Source organism: Crotalus tigris, unplaced genomic scaffold (genome assembly GCF_016545835.1).
Source record: "Crotalus tigris isolate CLP2741 ecotype Arizona unplaced genomic scaffold, ASM1654583v1 scf7180000023635.1308423, whole genome shotgun sequence".
Lineage (NCBI taxonomy): Eukaryota > Metazoa > Chordata > Lepidosauria > Squamata > Viperidae > Crotalus > Crotalus tigris.
In genome coordinates this window covers 353,591-371,757 of record NW_024100092.1, presented here as the reverse complement: position 1 = coordinate 371,757, position 18,167 = coordinate 353,591, and the positions used below count along the sequence as shown (strand labels likewise).

General features: G+C 39.7%; 1 long non-coding RNA gene across 1 annotated transcript in view; it reads right to left on the bottom strand.

Moving 5' to 3' along the window:
* LOC120297549 overlaps positions 1–18,167 on the bottom strand; it is a 40,094-nt gene extending 21,927 nt beyond the window's left edge. The window contains exon 1 of the long non-coding RNA XR_005553836.1: positions 16,297–18,167. This is a non-coding gene — a long non-coding RNA (uncharacterized LOC120297549). The remainder of the gene's footprint in view (positions 1–16,296) is intronic.

The window sequence follows — 18,167 nt, the reverse complement described above, 5'->3', positions numbered from 1 at the left end:
TTATAGGGGAGATGGTCAGTATAAAAAAATAATAATTAAGGCTTTTATATTTTTTTTCTGTTTTTATTGGGCTGTTTTATTTATTACTGTTGTATATGCCATGCCCAATCTTCTTTGGGGGGAGCTACTGATAAATAAATAAATTTATGAAAAAGAAGCTAGACAAACTATCTCAATTATTTTTTTGTATAAAAATGCAAATAATTATTTTACATTGATAAAAAAATATTTAAGATAAACAAGACCTGTTTGAACTGGTCCTGGCTGAGTTCTAGAAATTAATGCTTCAGAAATTTAAATCATTGACGGAATCAATTCCATAGCAGAGCAGTTAAATAGCCGATGGCCCACTAGCTTCCTTCTTTGTCCATAAAAGACCAGAGTGGAAACAAATGATTGTACAAATGGCCAAGTGCCCAAGCAATCTTTCCTATATTTTTGTTTTATTATTATTATTGTTATTATTATTATTTTAAAAAGCTTGATGAACTTTACAACAGTAGTGAGCTTCCTAAACAATAGTATCAAAACTTTCAATTGTGCCCATGTCAATGGTCAGATTGCTGTGAACCAGGAAACACAGAAATCAAATGTTAAGATCACATCTGGATGTAACATATTAATACTTAATATTGTATACTCAAAAAAAAGTTTGATCAAAATGATAAAGAGTTTTGAGGAGACATGGAATAGACCCTTTTTAAAAACTGTTGTGCTTTAAAACAAAATATTCAAGTTGAACTTTCCTTTGGCGATTTTATGGATATGTCCATATACTTTGCAATAAGTAAGTGGTATTGCCACTGCCTTCTTCCAGGATATTTTTCAACTTTCCGATCTACACTCTAGTACTGGTATGTAGCCTGGAAGTCTCCCATCCAGGTATGAACCAGACCTGACCTTGCTTAGCTCCTGAATGTTCCGCCATGAGCAGAAACCTTATATTTTTATCAGCCTAAAATTCCAGTGCCCCCTTGAGTTGATTGTGTTATGACAATCTATATGGAATATTTGCAGCAAAGGAAATATCAATTCTAACAAGTTCTCTAAACTCAAATAAACTGTGTACTTTTTTATCCTCTATAAGGTTTCTTGATTCTAGGGATTTGAGGATAATAGGATACAGAAAAACAAATACTCTAAAATTATTTGATTCTAAAGTCTACAGTTATTAGATGGAAAGCTTCTGATTTTTTTCCCCCTTGCCACTGTGCAATTTGCATTGTGTATACTCTTTTTGCATGCAGACGGTGCCTTTCTGAGTCAAGGTTCTTCATGACTGAGGTATATGTGAGTCTTTATTTTCTTTTGGTAAAGTAATTTTTGAATATGAAAAGCAGGATACGGATTGGCATGCTAAAGTGTTCAACAGTGTCTCCCCTACATATTCAATAATTAATGGTAAGATATGAAATAACATTTGAAACCACTCTACTACAATTCCATTAACCTACATAATGGGATGATGCATAATGATGACTACAGTTGTTCCAATTTGTGCACTGTGCCTTTGAATCCTTGTTTGCTGGGTGCTACATTTGCTTTGTTTCACTGGCAAGTCACTGTATGATTACCATCTGTATTCTATATAGAAGGATCTTTCATTTTTTTGCCAGTTTCATTGTTTTTGTCACTCATTACTTGCACATCAAAAAGAGTATGCGTAAGTTTCATGGCAGTCGCAAACTAATAAAATCCTCTGATTTCATATGTGTACATTTTTGCATTAATGGTAATGATAAGACCGTCCTTGGGAGGTGTCCAAATAGTTATCCGTTTCGCCTGTATTTTGTCAGATGAGTACCTTGCATGTAGATCAAGTGAGCATTTGAGTGACAGCTAGATGCATGAATTGTCACAACCCACAGAGAATGCATAACTTTCCGATCTACACTCTAGTACTGGTATGTAGCCTGGAAGTCTCCCATCCAGGTATGAACCAGACCTGACCTTGCTTAGCTCCTGAATGTTCCGCCATGAGCAGAAACCTTATATTTTTATCAGCCTAAAATTCCAGTGCCCCCTTGAGTTGATTGTGTTATGACAATCTATATGGAATATTTGCACCAAAAAAATTTGGATAAGCAAATTTTCATTATTCTATATAATGAACCTTGCAACATCTTGCTTGGCTGAGATGAAAATAAGAAAATGCCAGAAAAATAAATGGAACAGATCTGCTTGAAACTTGCTCTCCACCTTTAGTTTCCTAAAACTAAAGATGTGAATATATTCAAAATAAATAATTAAATAAGTGCCTTGATTGAGATCGATTTTGATAAAAGGATAGTGAAGGGATTAGCTCTGTTTGTCCTTCAGGATGAAAAAAGTGATTCTCACTTATTAAACAAAACATAGTCCAGCTTTAATATAATAACTATTGTTTACAGTAGTTTAAAGGGTTTTTTTTCTAAATTGCTGCCTTTTAATTAAAATGACATTGATAATAACAATGGGACAAAACAACAACAAAATGGGGTTCAGCAAGCAAAAGAAAATGTGGAGGAATATACATATACTAACACAAAGAGATTTTTGTGATAATATTTCAAATAAGTGTGCTCAGGTTTCCTACCCAGAAAGTCATTTTTCCTTATTTTTAATATAAATTTTAACTTGTTTATTTTTTTCTTAAAAAGCAGTGTCAAAGGGGCATTCTGTGGATTAAGCTAATCTATTAGGAAAAGTTTGTAAATATTGTGGTGAAATAGTGTTTGGAATAAGATTTGAATAAAAGTTTTTGCTGAGTTCAGCTCCCAAATCATCCTTGCGGATCAGCTAATGCATTGCTATGGGCTGCAGAACTATTTAAACTTTTATAACTTTGGGGGGGGATTTCATTGGCTCAGAGATGCTGATTAGTTTTAGTATTTCTGGTGTGAGAAGCTGGTCTTTTAGTCTCCTGAAGGCAAATCAGAGTAGAGGGTACATAGTGCCTTAAGGGGAAATAAAACCAGGCCTCTACTAGGCAAACTGTGCACTTAAATATTAAACTTCAGAACACTGAAAGAATCACTACATAGGTTCAATAGGAGCCTATATGCAGTTTCTCAGGTTAAAAGCAAATACATTTTTTCCCACAATTGCCATAGGGGGAAAGCACAAAGTCGCAGAAAAAGAAACCGCTGCTTTAAAGGCTTTCAAAAGGAGGCTACAGTAGGTTTCCCCCCTGCATAACCTAAAGCAGGAGTGTGCCACCTTTGTTGTAAACTGTAGTAGTTTTCAGTATTTTTGCTGCACAGAGAAGGTGATTGAGGATTGTGATGATCATATGTCTGGTAGTTAAGTTTGGGAAGTCCCCTCAGAAAAATATTGTGAGCCCTAGAAATAGGGAGTGGGCCTCCTGGACAATCATTGGTCTTCAGCATCTTTTCCTTTAAATCCAAACTTATGCACAGTCATACTCTATAGTATAAAAGAGAAAGGAAAAATTGTAATGCATGTGGCCTCTATTCACTTTTCCTAAGTTTGCATGTACGTGATGTATACTGCATGATGTGGAAATACATGCTTTCCCTACAAGGTTTAAATTTGGAGCCTGCGACTTGAAGTTAGTCTGATATTGCAATTCCTGAACTTGTAATTAAAAGTTACAACTCTGCCCTATTTAGTTTTCCAAATGCTTAATATTTAAGGATCCAGATGTACCTGCAGAGAAGAATAAAAATCTGCTATACCTATTTTTTTCAGTAAGGTCTCAACTTAATTATTTAAAAAATCATTGTTACTTGGATAGGATGTGTGATTACTGGAATGGTAGGTAGTGATTTCTGGTTTAAAATCAGGAATAATTGATATTAGGAAAAGCAGAATACTTTATCATGAAGCTCACATAACACTATATAACTAGATTTGCTGGAATTGCCCTAACATCGTACAGTATACGCCCAATGAGTTTTTAGATCTTTTACGATTTAAAAAATGGAATTTACATGTAACATATTTACTAGTCCTGTTAATTAAGCCAAGCAGCAAAGTAATGTCAGCTTATATAAATTTAGTATGCTGTGTTTTTAAAACAATTTTCAGGTTATTTTATCTTAAGACTGCTGCCCTGAATCACAAGGATTTTTTTCTGAATGTTTTAATTGCTCTGTGTTGTATCAGGCAGTCCAAAAGGAGCAACAATCATGGTGCTACAAATTGAAACATTCAAAATTTCAATTCCCCCTCCCCCTTTTTTTTAGATGCTCCAGGCATGTCTCTGGAATGGATGATCAAGAGTGAAGAGAGTGCTAAAACTTTATCCTTGCTAACAGATTAAGATTTATCCATAGAAAAAGCAAGGTGTGCATGTTCACATGTGTGTTTTTAACAATTTTCTTCAGGGTCTGTCACACAGAAGGAGTCAATTTATACTCCAAAGTGTTGGAGAACAGGACAACAAGTATCAGATGGAAACTTATCAAAGAGAGATCCAATCCAGAATTAAGGAGAAATTTCCTGTCAGTGTGAAGAATTAATCAGTGGAATGGCTTGCCTCCAGAAGTTATGGGTGCTCCAACACTGAAGGCTTTAAGAGGAGATTGGACAGCCATTTGTATGCAATAGATAGGATCTGCTGTCATGGGCAGGGGGTTGGACTAGAAGACTTCCAAGGCCCTCCAACCCCATTATTCTATGTTCTATGTTCTCCAGTAAAAGCAGAGTGCAGTAGACAGTTGCAGAACTGTTATCTCCAGGCAGTACTACAGCCATATTTGTTTGTTTGTTTGCTTGTCCATCCATCCATCCATCCATCCATCCATCCATCCATCCATCCATTAAATTTATTAGCTGCCCATCTCGTAGAGTCACAAGGTGTCTCTCTTTTTCTAGGGATGAAACTGGCCACCAACCAGAGGGAGGTAAGACATAACAGGGTCCATTCAGTATAGTACTTTTACTGTTAAATAAGACCCATTTGCATGTACATAGGATGGTCTTCTTGTACCCGTTTATCCTTCTTTGCCCTCAAAAGTGCTTCTGGATAAACAAGGTAGGAGTCAGGTGCCATTCAGGAAGATGGTAAAGGCATCCTAGAAGCACGAAGGCAATGAAAACTCCTACTGTATTTGTCCATCTATCTATCTATCTATCTATCTATCTATCTATCTATCTATCTATCTATCTATCTATCTATCTATCTATCTATCCATCCATCCATCCATCCATCCATCCATCCATCCATCCATCCATCTATCTATCTATCTATCTATCTATCTATCTATCTAGTAAATTTAGTGGTTGCCCATCTTACCTCAGGGTAACTGTGGGTAGCTTACAATCATAAAAATTCTTACTACTTCTGAAGAAAGTCCTAAAATGTAGCAAAAGAGGGGAGTCCCAGTATGTTTTAGCTTCTATCTGTATTTTCAAAGTCAACTACACGAGTCAGCTACATAATATTCAACTATATTATTTTAAGAGAGAATTCATCATATGTATCACTCTTATGTTTAATGCTTACTTCAAGCATTCCAGTTTGGCTCTTATATGCTTTTCTAAAATAGAAGTTTCCAAGCAGAATTTTAAGAGCCATTAAAAAAACCCTATTAGCACTCACAACCTATTTTATTAATGGACATAACCACATAATTTGAATAATGTCTATATCTGACATTGATCTATGTCTATATTTGACAGTGTAAGAGTGTAGAAGAATAATTTCCTTTATAAATTAACAAAAGGAAAAAAAATAAGACTATATCATCAAGGAAAGATTGCTTATAAAATTTTTAAAAATAATCTATTTATATAAAGATAGTCCTTGACTTACAATCATTTATTCAGTGACTGTTCAAAGTTATGACGGCACTGAAAAAACTGACTTATTACGATAGCAGCATCCCCATGATCAGGTGATCAAAATTTGGATGCTTGGCAATTGACTCATATTTATGATGGCTGCTGTCTTCCAGGGTCTTGACATCACCTTTTGTGACTGTCCCAGCCTGCTTCCGACAAGCAAATTCAATGGGGGAAGCCAGATTCATTTACCGAACGCACAATTCCCTTAACAATTGCAGTGATTTGCTTAACAACAGCAAAAAAGGTCATAAAATGGGGCACAACTCATTTAACAACTGCCTTGCTTAACCAGAACAATTATGGACTGAATTGTGGTTGTTAATTCAGGGACTCACCTGTGATCATGTACTTTTTCAGAAATCAATCCCACTAATAAGGATGTGTGATTCAAATTTTACAGTTATTTACCAGTCAACAATTTCATAATACTAGAGACTCTTCTTCATTTGGAAGATGGATTTACGTGTCTGTGTACAAATAGTTCTGTGTCATCATTTGAAGCTAGGTCTAGTGAACTGAAGTGGCAGAATTGTAAACAGGTAAACACTGATTGCACCAGGTCATATTGCAGATTGAAAATGGCATTTCTGAAAGCTTTCCTCTAAAAAAATATAAATCCTCGAAACTAGAAAATGAACATAATGGGCTTGGCTCCACACTCCAATCCCAAAAAACACTCTCATGCATGACATTTTGAAAAAGAAAAAAGAAAAGAAATCTCTAAGTTCAATTTACGAGGCCGTGGACTAATTTATTTCAGTATTACCCAAAATTAATATGGATTATTTCTCTCTGTTATGCTTTATTGTTTTGCTGATATTCCTCAGACTACTGATGTTTCTCTCAAGTTGAATTTTAAGGGGGCATCTGCATTGGAACCCTAGCTATCAGATGGTGATTGATCATCCTCCTTTTGAAAAACAAACAAGCTAAAAATTATACCAAACCAAAGCCCAAATGATTCAAGGTGTTTTACATAATAAAAAGGCAGAACAGATGGTATGTACCCAGAACGATCACATACAATAAAATAAAATTATGCCAAACCAAATTGTACAGTGCCCCCTCCCCCCACAATTGAAGGAAATAGCCTGGTGTTCATTGCCTATGGAATATCATCAAGGTGGAATATTATTGAATTAATGTCTACATCAGGTGTGTCCAACCTTGGCAATTTTAAGACTTGTGGACTTCATCTCCCAGAATTCCCCAGCTGGCTACCCATTGAAATTGTCTTAAAATTAGACCTCACATTTATAAGATAATTAGTCTTCTTTCAGTTGGCATCAATTATTCTCTTTCACACAGCTTAACCACCTCCACAAATAGGCATAGAGCATCCCTTCCCTCCTTCCTTTAAGAAGGAGCTATAGCGGCACAGTGGTTAGAATGAAATATTGCAGGCCAACCCTGCCCACAACCAGGAGTTGATCCTGACAGAGTCAAGGTTGACTCAGCCTTCCATCCTTCCAAGGGGGGTAAAATAAGGACCCAGATTATTTGGGGCAACATGCTGACTCTGTAAACAGTTTGGAGAGGGCTGTAAAACACTGTGAAGCGGTATATCAGTTTAAGTGCTATTGCTTTAAGAAAACAGAACAGAAGCAGAGGAAATGGAGGTGGAACAAGAGGTGGGGAAGCTATACCAAAAAAATAAATAAAAAATAAAAAATAATTAAAAAAAATCAAAGGGCAGCAAAACCCTTCTTTTCCCAGTGAATGTTCCTAAAATTCTGAATATAAATAAAGGAATATCCACATGGTTTATTTGGATGTTTGTATGTTATTTAAAAAGTTATATTATGACAAATTCTCTGAGCATAATAAATAAATACAACAATAAGCACTGTCTAAAAACACAGAAAATCAAAAAATCATACTATATAGGCATCTAGGCTACATGATCTAAAATACATAGAAGGCTTGAATAAAGGAAAAGTTAATTCTCTTTTCCTCCTGGAACTCTCTCCTGTAATTGAAGTGCCACTGCCACTAATGCTCACTTCGTTTTAGCTCATTTAATGAAGGAGTGGTTTAAACTTCTGATAGATTTATACAGGAGAAAATGTTTAAATCCCAGATTTAATAATCTTGTGGTTCTAATTAGATCAACTACAACTATTTATATAGGTATAACACATAGTAATATTAGAACTTCTAGTTTCACTGAAAAGGGTTAAGGAAAGAAGTACAAACCTCTGCAAAATAGTAATTATATTCTATTTAATCTATACCCCTTTATGGAAATCTGAACCCAAAATATCTTGTCTATCTTGTTTTCCAAGTACAGCTTCTGTCTTCCTGAATTATAGTTAAATTATAGGAAAATACCCATATCCTCCTATAGAAAACAAGCCTACAAATCATCACTAATATATAACTATAATCAAAACAGGGAAACTCTTGTACTCAAAACTTGTGAAAAAGAAATATTGTATAATAGCCTGCAGACACATTCAAATAATTAGTTATGTTCTAATAGAAATAATTATTCTAAATTCTTGGTATTCAGCTTCTCAATGCAGAAAGACATGCTGTAGACCTGGCTCAGTTTATTCTATTAACCTGACTAGGGATTTACTGAATTAAGAGTGTTCTGAATTTTAGGCACAATGTTTTCCTAGAACAGTGGTGGTGAACCTATGGCATGCATGCCAGAAGTGGCATTCAGAGCCCTCTCTGTGGGCATGCGCGCCGTCGTCCCAGCTCCACCTCTCCTGTGGCCCCCTCCTCACCAGCAGCTCCCTGGAGGAGAGTCGCCCCCGGGCGTGGCCCATGTGGAGCAGTGCAGCCAAGGACATGGCAGCCGGGCAGCAGGGACAAGACTCTGCCTTAGCGCGCCGTCATATACAGATGATGCTGCGGGGTGTGGGCGGAGGGTGTGGCCGCCATGGCACTGCAGGGCCACCTGGGCAATCTGCTGTGGCGAGCCATGGAGGTGGTAGGTGGCCCTGCGGGCAGGTGGGGGGTGGAGGTAGAGCAGAGGGGTCGGGCGGTTTGGGGGCACTCGGTGTCTAAAAGGTTCACCATCATTGTCCTAGAATGACAAGATAAATTGTTAGAGGTGAAAGGTGATTTGGGAATATTCACAGAGAAAGCAGTTTTCCAATGCCCTAAGATTTGAGTAGATAACACAGTACAATAGATGTTAAACTAAAGCCACTAGGCAAAATTTATCTTTCTGTTCATAATATATATGGTATTTCAGAAAAAAATAGCCGTGTTTTATGTCAGTCTTGCAATACATCATGGATTTATCAAATTAGATAAGGCAAGGCTGACACCAATAATTTATGTGCAACTACATTGTCTTACTGGGAAAAAAAGGAAATCTCAATAAAAGCATGATTTTTTAAATTTGCTATCTATCTATCTATCTATCTATCTATCTATCTATCTATCTATCTATCTATCTATCTTTTGTTTGTTTGTTTATTTATTTATTTGAAGCATATGGCTTTTATTGGCAAATAGTGCCATGTCCTACAGTTTCCTCCATCTATTTTGTATCTCTTTTCTTAGACTGTATTTAACCCAAAATCTGACTGATGAGGTTAATTTTTCAATCTAATATGCCTTTTTGTGACCATATCTGAAGATAAAATTTTAAAATATCTTTACTTCTTTCATAATATGTTTACATGGCAACTAAAGGATTGTTCCTAATTTAAAAATCTTTGTAAAACCACACTTCTGAATAAGACTGGAAAATGCATTTAATTTATCTAACCTAGTAAAATTTCTCACAATTAAGATTGTGAGCCATCTGGAAGCTGATTAATTATTTGGCCTTCTAATTCATGTTTCAATTTACTGATTAAAGTCTGTCTTCCTCAGTCTGAGGCCATCCAGAGAGACTGGGACACCCTGAATTGCCTGCCAGCATGAAAAAAAAAATAATTAATTGAGATTCTTGGAATTCTGAAAAAGACAAAATGCCACATTAGGAAAGGGATTAAAAGTGAAACTGCCAATATTGCAGTACAATGTGCCTTTTAGTCAAAGCTGACTCCTGGCAGTTTTCTTAGCAAGCTTTTTTTTTTTTTCAAACTTGGCTTGTCAGTGACTCCTTCTTAGAGCTGAGAGAGTGACTGGAGCAATGTCACCCAGTGAGCTTTGTGCCTAAGGTGGGACTAGAACTCACAATCTCCAGTTTATAGCAGATGATTTAACTACTAGTCTAACCTGGCTCTCGCTTCTTTCTACTAGATTTGAAAAAAGATTGAATTAGAGCTGGAAAATGTTCAGAAGAGGACAACCAAAATGATCGGGAGTTATGAGAAAATCTTAAACCATTTGGGAGTCTTTAAGCTTAGGGGAAAAAAGTGAGCAAAGGAGGGAAATGATCATGGTATAAAACATGATTGGCAAGGAGATTTCCTCAAATCAGCAAAAAACATCAAGGAAAGCTGACTGAAAAGAAATTAATAAGAGGCAGAGAAAGCACACCATGCAAAGATAGTCCATGGAATTCCTTCTCATGAGGTATGATAGTGGTTATTAATTTAGGTGTCTCTTTTAAAAGGAGATTAGATAAATTCATAGAGGACAGTTCTGTTGAAACTCAACACGTTTTTCCCTGCCGGTTGCAAGGGGAAAATAGTGAAAGAAGAATGTGTTTCCAGCTCCTGCTTGCCAGGATCTCAGAGCCATCTGATTAGGTATTATTAGAAACAATATGTTGGACTAAGATCCAGCAATACCAGCCTTACATTATTTATTTATTGTTATTTATTTTATTTATTCATCAAATTGAGATACCACCCATCTCAATCACATATGATTTATCTTTTATAATATGTCCAATGAGCTCTTAACTGCACATTTTAATGGGACATTTTAACACTAATTGTTCAAAATATGCATTTATGTTAGGAAAATGCAATGGACATTGCATTGGAAGAAAGCTAAGGATTGTCAACATGTACAGCAGTTTCATGCCAGGTGGTTTTCTGAAGCCCTAGAAGCTTTTTTCAGAAACTGAGCCATTGATACCTGTTGCGTCCTGGGCCTGCTGAAGCATTTCAGCAGGCCCAGAAATGTTGCAAACGGTCCCGGGCAACCAAAAAGCTGCCCAGGACCAGATTGGCTGGCGTCGGACTTGTGCTCATGCGCACGGCCTGAAAAAAGGTTCTTCCCTATTGGCTGGACTGCCTGGGTTTGGGAGACTATAAAAGGCCTGTGTGCCTGTTGGTAGACAGTTAAGTTGAGGAACGAATAAAGAAGTACTTAATTACAACATGTGTCTTGCTTCAATGCCGCGAACTCCAAAACATAAAAGTGGCAATGAAGGTGGGATCGCTGCAAGGAAGAAGGCAATAAGAAGAGGGTAAACCTCATCTGAAGAGCCTGAAACCTGGGAAGTCGGCGTCCAGTTCTGCACTCACCTGCCAGTACAGCATCGCTGGAGGTGAGCTTGGCAAACAGGCCCTTCCCCCAACGAAGGCTTGCAGCGAGGCATTCTGAAGCTGAAGATGTCGAAGATAAGACGCTTGTCAGAATTCGACATTTTTCACCCGGAGTGCTGGAACTCCTATGTGGCCCGGGTAGAAAATTACCTAAGGGTTAACCAGGTCCAGGAAGACAGCCTGAAAATGGAAACCCTGCTGTGCGTCTGCGATGAGGACACCTTTGACATGGCCGAAAACCTGGTAGCCCCTGCACCGCTGGAGTCAGTCACCTACACAGACTTAAAAAACAAGCTGAAGGATCACTTCCATCCCAAACTGTCTGTAATTGCATGGAGGCATGCTTTTGAGCAGAGGGACCAGAAGCCTGGTGAGTCTGCTGCAGAATTCATCGCTGCCTTGAGACAAGCTGCCAGGCCTTGTGAATTCAAGGACCTGGAAGAACACTTATGAGACCGCTTCGTCTACGGCCTTAGAAGCAGAGAGCTGCAACAAAAAATCTTTGCTAAAGCTGAAGTCACTTTCCAAGATGTCTTGCGCAAAGTTGCAGCTGAAGAAGCAGCAGGCGGTGCTGTGAAGGCCTTGCGGCTCACCAGAAACGCTCCAGCTGTCACGACCGTCCATCAAGAGGTCGCTCAAGAAGTTCCAGATCTGGATCCTGAAGAGGAGGTGGACAGACTTCACCAGCCGGTGGTAAGAAGGCCGTGAGAGAAACCAGACAAGGCCCCAGCAGCCCTTCAGTGTCTCAGTTGCGGAGGACACCACAAGCGCACGGACTGCCGGTTCTGCTTCACCATTTGCCAGGCATGTGGTAAGCAAGGCCACATTGCCACCGTTTGTTTGGGTCACCAGCAGGTGCAACCTTGGGGAGAATTCCTTCCGAAAGGTACCAGGGTCCCCAGCCAACACAGGGTGGGTTTCTGCGCATCGCGCAGAAGCATTTTACAGTTAGACCCAAACATCACACCAGTTAGTATTAAGCCTAGGAGGGTGCCCTTCACCCTCAAAAACAAGATTGATGTTGAGCTGGACAAGCTGCTCCAACAGGGCATTTTGGAACATGTGGACTCAAGTCCATGGGAAACCCCCATTGTAATGCCTTTAAAGGCTTATGGGGAACTCCGAATTTGCGCGGACTATAAATGTACTTTGAATACAGTTTTGCAACAGCATGCATATCTTGTACCGGTAGTGAGTCATATTCTGGCCTCCCTCAAAGGGGGAAAGCTGTTTGCAAAGCTTGATTTAGCACAGGCCTATCAACAGCTACCTGTTGATGAGGCAACTGCTGAGGCCCAAACAATAGTGACCCATAGGGGGGATTTTAAGGTAAAAAGGTTACAATTTGGGGTGAATGTTGCTCCTGGCATATTTCAGAGCGTCATGGAGTGCATGCTCAGGGGTATTCCTGGGGTTTGCCCCTACTTTGATGATGTCCTCATCGCAGGGGAGTCATCACAGAATTTGGCTGAGAGGTTACGGGCTGTGTTGCTGAGGTTCCACTAAGCGGGCCTCAAATTGAAAAAAGACAAATGCAAAATTGGAGTTACTTCCACAGAATTTTTAGGCTTTAAAATAGATTCTCAAGGCATCCACCCTGCAGAATCTAAACTGAAGACCATTCAGGAGGCCCCAAGTCCCAAGTCTAAAAGCAAGCTTCAGGCTTTCTTGGGACTTCTCAACTTCTATCATGCTTTATTTCCCCATAAGGCTGCAGTGGCTGAGCCGTTACACTGGCTTTTAGATAAGCAAGCTGCATGGCAGTGGACTAAGGTCCATGAGAGGAGTTTTAAAGAGGTCAAGGCCTTGCTCTCATCAAATGCTGTATTAGCACATTTTAATGAGCAACGGCCTGTGTGCATCGCTTGTGATGCATCCCCTTATGGGGTGGGTGCAGTACTCAGTCACCTGAAGGCTGACAGGATACAAGTCCCTGTGGCTTACTACTCAAGGACTCTGTCATCTGCAGAGCGGAATTACGCTCAGATTGACAGAGAACTTTGGCCACAGTGGCTGGCATAAAGAAATTCCATGATTTCTTATAGGGCCGCCACTTCACGGTCTATACAGACCACAAGCCTTTGCTGGGGTTGTTTACAATGACCAAACAAACACCACACATCATATCCCCACGTATGCTGAAGTGGTCCATTTTCCTGTCAGCATATGACTACACGCTCATTCACAAACCTGGGAAAGAAATGGGCCATGCAGATGGCCTCAGTAGGCTACCTCTCACACAAATAGAGGCAGATCCTGCACCTGCTGTTAATATTCTCTCTGTTCAGGAACTGCCTGAATCTCCCCTCAATGCTAGGGACATGGCTGCAGAAACTGCCACGGATCACACGCTTACACGCGTGCTGACATGGGTGTTGTCAGGATGACCTGACATGTGTCCAGATGCTGCGTTTCAAAGCTTCTGGCAAAGGAGGCACAAACTGTCTACATTTAATGGGTGCCTGTTATGGGGTAATAGAGTAGTTATCCCAGCCTCACTGAGGTCTAGAGTTTTGTTCTCTCTGCATGAGGGATATTTGGGCATTGTGCGCATGAAAGCACTTGCACGCAGCCATCTTTGGTGGCCTGGGCTTGATAAAGCTATCGAGGCCCAGGTGCACAGGTGCCAAATATGCCAACAGTCATGGCCTGAAATGCCGTAACTGTTGGCACACCTGACTGAGAGGCACACCTGACTGAGAGGAGACACAAACCCCTTGGTCAAGGGTACATTTAGATTATGTTGGGCCCTTTCAGGGGCAATTCTTCCTTATCCTGGTGGATAGCCATTCCAGTGGCTAGAGGTTGTATCTGTCTCCTCCACTACTACTGCTAGGACCATCCAGGTGTTGAGAGGAATCTTCGCTACCCATGGACTTCCTGATGTCCTCGTCTCTGACAATGGCCCCAAATTTACTTCTCTTGAGTTCCAGGCTTTCCTACAGGCCAACTTGATCCAGCATGCAATGTCAGCTCCTTTCCACCCTTCCACCAACGGGCAAGCTGAACGGATGGTACGCACCACCAAAGATGCACTCAAAAGAATCACGCACGGTAGCTGGCATCACAGGTTAGCAGATTTTCTTCTTGCACACTGCACCACACCATGCATTGCCACTGGAAAGAACTCTGCTGGGGCTGACACCTCATCACGAAGTTGGACAGACTGCACCCAGACCGGGTGGCTTTACAGGTGTCACAGCCGCGGGCACCTAGGAGAGTTCAGGTGGGCGATCCAGTCTGGGCAAGGAACTATGGTCCTGGACATCTCTGGGTCAGTGCTGTTGTATGCAAGGTCTCAGGGCCACTCTCATACGAAGTGGCCTTGGGCGATGAACGCATCCTTTGGCACCATATTGACCAACTGCGCTGGCAGTTGTCCAACGTTTCCGCTCCTGGCTCTGCTCTTGGGGGGGTGGAGGGCCATCAATTGCATTCAGTCTGAGGGCCTCAGTCTCCCAGCTCCAGCGAGTTCTCACATGCTAATGCACAGGGTCCAGTGACTGAATGGGGGCATTCTCAGGATTCAGCTATTGCTCCAAACAGGGAGTCTCCAGAAAGGGGGGTCATTTCGCACATCAGTTATTGCTCCAGACAAGGAGTCTCACCGGGGGTATCCACACAATACAGAGAGCGCTCCAAACAGGGAGCCACAAGAGAGGGGGTTTGCCATGGAGGCAGCTCCTGACTCTGGCACCTCGGCCACAGACACGGGGGACTGGGACTAATGGGGCACTTCTGCAACGTAGATCACTTCCGATGCTGGTCGCGGGTTCGAGGGACAATGTTCCCAACAGGAGTCCATTGTGGACTTGGAGAATTCCACTCCACCATTGGGCTTGGGAATTTCCACCCCTTCGAGGAAACCTGGCTTGGATTCAGAGGATCCAGCCAGTCAGCAGCAGAATGGGTCACCTGGAATTCTAAGGCATCAAAGTCCTGATCTATCAAGCCCACCAGAAGGCAGGTAGGCCAAGCACCATTAAATAGAAGTCCTGGTCTGCCTAGACTGGCAGGTGAGCTGTCAGGCCAGGCACCCTCCCTGACCCTGCATCAGTCACAAAGGGCCAAGGCCCACCTAAATACCTTAAAGGTTATGTACGGTTACTATCAGTATAAAGGCCACCTTACTAGTTAAAGAATTATGTTCCATAAAGTGGTTGTTGTAATTATTTTGTTAAAAGTTTATTTGTTATTATTATGATTTAGTATAAAGTGCTCTGCCTATGCACAGTAAAAGAAACTTGTGTTTAACACTTATCCTGTTCTAGACACCTGTATTGGGCTATTGTGCTTTCTGTGGCGTGTTTCATCCAGGGGGGAGCGGTGTTGTGTCCTGGGCCTGCTGAAGCATTTCAGCAGGCCCAGAAATGTTGCAAACGGTCCCGGGCAACCAAAAAGCTGCCTGGGACCAGACTGGCTAGCGCCAGACTTGTGCGCATGCGCATGGCCCGAAAAAATGTTCTTCCCTATTGGCTGGACTGCCTGGGTTTGGGGACTATAAAAGGCCTGCGTGCCTGCTTGGTAGAGAGTTAAGTTGAGGAATGAATAAAGAAGTACTTGATTACAACATGTGTCTTGCTTCAATGCCATGAACTCCAAAACATAAAAATACCCAAATTAATTTTCTCATGTTCCAATTTAACCTGGGTTAAATAAAATATAAACTTTTATTTATTTAGCTGTTTTGATGTAGGTGAGACACAGCAAAATAACAATTGGAAAATCACATCAGATTCTCATGACTAGGTAGCTCTTTTCCCTGTTTTAAGAAAGTTGCCTTTAAATTAATAAAAAATCTGAAGATTTGTTTTTCATTTTTTTAAAATGTATTTGTTTAGAAAATCCTTTTAGGAATTTTCTATAGGTCTCAAAGCAGTACTCAGATATACAAACAATACTCAGATATACAAACAATGTGTATATGGACGTATGTATATAAACTACATTGCCCAATTTCCCAAGATCAGTAGTGTTAATGCCTATGTCCTATAATCCGATTTGAGTCCCAACTCAAAAATAGTTATCCTGACAAAAAGTGAGCCAATCTAATACTTATTGAAATGTTGTCTTCTTCTAGATAAGAAGGCTGCCCTACCTTGCTTTATTCTTTGTCCTTGTGTAGTTTGTATAACCCACAGTCATTCCAAAGTTCATGTAGTTCACTGGAAATCATAATAACCCTATGAATGAAATGAGATAGTAAATCTATGAATATCAGATGTTAAGAGTCGCCTTTAATAAAGTATTTGCTAAACAACTTCTTGTTATAGATTTTAAAAGGATCTCTGATTGTTATTATGACTAATGCTTTGTTAATGTTAGAATTGCAGTCATTGATCCAGTGCAGAATTATATGCATTTGACAACAATGTGCAGATGGTCCTTTTTCCAATCAATTTAGAAAGCTAGATTATTTTTGTCTGAGCAGTAAAATGGCACCACATGATTTGGACGACAGAACTGAAAGTTAGCAACCAACCATACTTTGAGGTTTGTCCCATTGTCGGCTCTCTAGAATAAGACAATGGATTCAGGGTATACAATTTTCAAAGATTTGGAATAAAGTTCAGATATCTATGTTTGGAAAAAACAAAATCTTGTGAATATATTTCTTTAGGGGAAAAAAGAAAAGAATTTCTAAGATTCTCCAAGAGCCAAACAGTGAAACTTCCAGTTATGAATAGACCAGAAGTCATCATGGCATAAATGCACCAACCAATGCTTTTAAGCAGAGAAAAAGGCTGTGATTTTCTTGGGGAAGTGGAAGAAAATGTATTTTTGAACTGCCAAGTGTAATGTCTTGCTGCCTTATGTTTTGCGTTTGTGATATATTTCATTTGTTCTCACAATAAATCTATATGGGTATTAAATAATATGAAGTGAGAAAGAAAACCATCTGTTGACTCCAGAGTAGAGATCATAGCATTAAAATCACATTTTGTGGTTGGTGCTGTGGTAAACTGAAACATATATTGGTTTCGTTTGTGGCAAAGTAACATATTTCAAACTATCCAAGGAAATGAAAGAGATGAAAAGCAGACATTTCTCTACTGCTATTATTTTTCCACTACTAGATAGGTTCTTCTTTCACGCAGAGCAAAGATACGATGTAACAGGCTTGATTAGACATCTATGTAAAGTAAATTTCAGGGTAATTTAGCAGGTTCTAGAATCCTCTGTCACATACCAAGGATTCAATTATGAAAAGAGCTTTTTCAACCATTTGGGCGATATGGGAAGAATTGCCAAAGGGTGAAAATTTGAAATTGCATACACTGGGGGGGGGGTCTTCAAACTTGGCCCTTTTATGACTTGTGGACTTCAACTCCCAGAATCAGCCAGCGTGCCTGGTTGAGGAATTCTAGGAGCTGAAGTCCACAAGTCATAAAAGGGCCAAGTTTGAAGAGCCCTGGCCTACACCATTCTTTTGCTAGTCATTATATCAGTATAAGGACTTACCCAAGTGCCCATAATATGGTTGCTTATAGCTGAATCATGAACTGTGGAAAACACATTCTCTTTGTGAAATTCAGCAAAGTTACCTTTAGCTGTCAATGCATAACCTAAATGACTCAAAAATATCTATATGTGTCTTTCTTTTGTGATAAATAGCACTTCTAGTTATTGATATTTTGCAGAATTGTGTACTGTATTAGATCTACATAGCTATATTATTCCATTTTTTTCCTCCAAGAAATATTATGAGAAGAAGATATATGAAAAACTGAAAGCTCCTCTTAGTCCTTTGACTTCTAGGACAAAACACGCACAAAAAGTTGTATCTGAATATAAAATCTGTCAGCAGGTATGAGAGAGTAATCAATTCTCCTAGTTCAAAAGCTGGTACCTTGCCAACCTGAGATGGCTTCACCTGTAAAGTGGAAGAAGATGAATCAATATATGAAAGAAATCTATCTTGTATGAAATAAAATCTAACATAAATACAGGCTAACCTACTCAATCCCA